We start from the raw sequence: 2,500 nt of genomic DNA, 5'->3' as shown, positions 1-2,500 counted from the left end.
TGACGAATCATTTTGTGTAATTGGTAAATGTTGCATTGTGATGTTAAGCTGCCAGTGGTCTTATTTGAATAAATGTGTAATAATTTGTATGCATGGTATACTGTATATATATATATATATATATATAGGGTCCCTGCCAAGCATAGTTTCTAGCCGTACAGGTGGTGGTTCGAATCACCACCCGGCCAGAAGCTGTTACCATAAAATGAATTCCAAGTGGATATGTATTTCCCAAGATAGAATTCGGTATTAAATGCATTTCGTGGGTGATATTTACATTAATTAAAATCACGTGTGCTTGTGATATATGTTCATATATATATATATATATATATATGCACGTATGTCTATGTATAGATATATGTATATATATATATATATATATATGTATTTATGTGTATATATAGACATATGTATATATGTACACATACATACATGATATACAGTATATATATATATATATATATATACGTACATACACACATACATACATACATACATATACATATACTGTAGATGCTGTACAAGTCAAGCGAAGTCTTCATGGTTTAGTCTACAATTAAAATGATGAATATGGATGTAACTTCTCTCGTACATCCATTTTAAATTTCGAAATATTTAAATGTTATTTGTATGTTGTGCCTTTGTTTTTATTGTTGTTATGTAGAGTGTATTCACATTTCTTTAAATAACTATGAAGCGTTTACGTGAATAAAAATTCAAGGAGTATAATTTAGTAACAGATGATTAAGTAAATACAAATTATTTGTATAAATATCTGCATATTGCGATTATTTTATTATTTTTATTATTATTATTATTATTATTATTATTATTATTATTATTTTATGAATAAATGACTATATTACTAGATTGGTGTGTGCTAAACCATACCGTCCAGGACGATAATTTTTATTTTCTGTTTGGGGAGGAGGTAGTTGATCATATCAGATGGTTAAGCTCCATTCATCTCTATCAATTAACACACATTCCTCTGGGGTTTCTTAAAGGACTACAGCTCCCAATAATGAGTCGCTCGTGCCCTGATTAGTCATTGGATCCCAGAAATTTATTGTGCAATGCATAACCTGACTGGTTTCATTAAAAGTTTATATATATATATATATATATATATATATATTTATATATATACTCAAATGGCAGAGTCAGGGGACAGTGACAATACCCTAGCTAGCAGGAGAATGTCATAGAGACTAACCATATATTCAGATATCAGCGTCCAAGCTCCCACTCCACCCAAGCTAGGACCCGGGAGGGCCAGGCAGTGGCTGCTGATGACTCAGCATGTAGAACTATAATCTCCCCTAATCCTCCCATCCTTAGCTCACGAGAAAATTAGGGTTGCAGAAATTACAAGAACCTATCTAGCTTGAGCAGGACTCGAACCCCAGTCCGGCCAAACGACAGGCAGGGACTTTTCCAAAATGGCCACGACAACCCATTTCGCCTGGATAGAGTATTATGTTGTAAAAATCCTCATATTTCATGGAGGAACTTCTTCTGAGCTTGTTCGGTATAATAAGGATTTGCTTCAAGCTCTCTTCGAAAAGAAACCTGTCACATAATATTAGATGAAGTATGTGTTTGTGGAACACATATAAAGCGAAATGATTTACTTCTTAGGATTAATATAACAGGAAATTGTAGTTTTTAGCAAATCAAACATTAGGCAAATGAAAATCAATTTTTCATTTTCTTTCAGAAAAAAATGAAATTGGAATAAGATTTTTTTTTTTAATTTTATAAGAATATAGAATAGTTCTTTTGAGAAAACCAAATTCCTGACATTAAAAAAAAATACCCATCTTTTATATTTTTTCTAAGTTTGTAAAAAAATAGAATAAGTTTTTCTTCAAAGAAAAACAGATTCAAGACATTATAAAAAAAGATATATTTTTGTTTTTATTAATTTTGCCTGAAAATAATTTTTCTGCTGAGAGAACAAAATTCAAGACATAATAAAGCAAATAATTTTATATTCTTTAATAATTTGGTAAGAAAATTATAATTTTTCTTCTGAGAAAACTAAATTCAACATTATAAAGAAAATAATTTTTTTATATTCTTTAATAATTTTTGTAAGAAAACAATAATTTTTCTTCTGAGAAAACCAAATTCAAGACATAATAAAGAAAATAGATAAATTCATTTCTCCTTTGTCAGGGAGGAAACGCAGTTAAGACATTATCTTCATCTTTCTGGTTCGTCGCCTCTGCTAATGGACTCGCAAATGAATTAAGGGAATTTCAAAAAAAAAAAAAAAAAAAAATAGAATTCTTGTGAATGATTTTACCATACGCCAGGTTCTTGGTGCTCTTTGATGACTAAGACGTTCGCAAGGACTCTCTCTCTCTCTCTCTCTCTCTCTCTCTCTCTCTCTCTCATGTTTGACAGCATGCCGAATAATAAGGCTCCTATCTTCCTCATTCCGGTTTACCTGAAGTTAAAGTAATTCATTCTCTCTCTCTCTCTCTCTCTC

General features: G+C 30.8%; 1 protein-coding gene across 5 annotated transcripts in view; it reads left to right on the top strand.

The window, feature by feature from the left end:
• The window catches only part of LOC137617241 (glutamate-gated chloride channel-like), a 959,538-nt gene that overhangs the window by 918,525 nt on the left and 38,513 nt on the right, over positions 1–2,500 (top strand). The gene's annotated exons all lie outside the window — the stretch shown is intronic.

Source organism: Palaemon carinicauda, chromosome 23 (genome assembly GCF_036898095.1).
Source record: "Palaemon carinicauda isolate YSFRI2023 chromosome 23, ASM3689809v2, whole genome shotgun sequence".
Classification (NCBI taxonomy): domain Eukaryota; kingdom Metazoa; phylum Arthropoda; class Malacostraca; order Decapoda; family Palaemonidae; genus Palaemon; species Palaemon carinicauda.
Note: the sequence above shows the minus strand (reverse complement) of the source record. Positions and strands in the feature narration are given on the sequence as shown.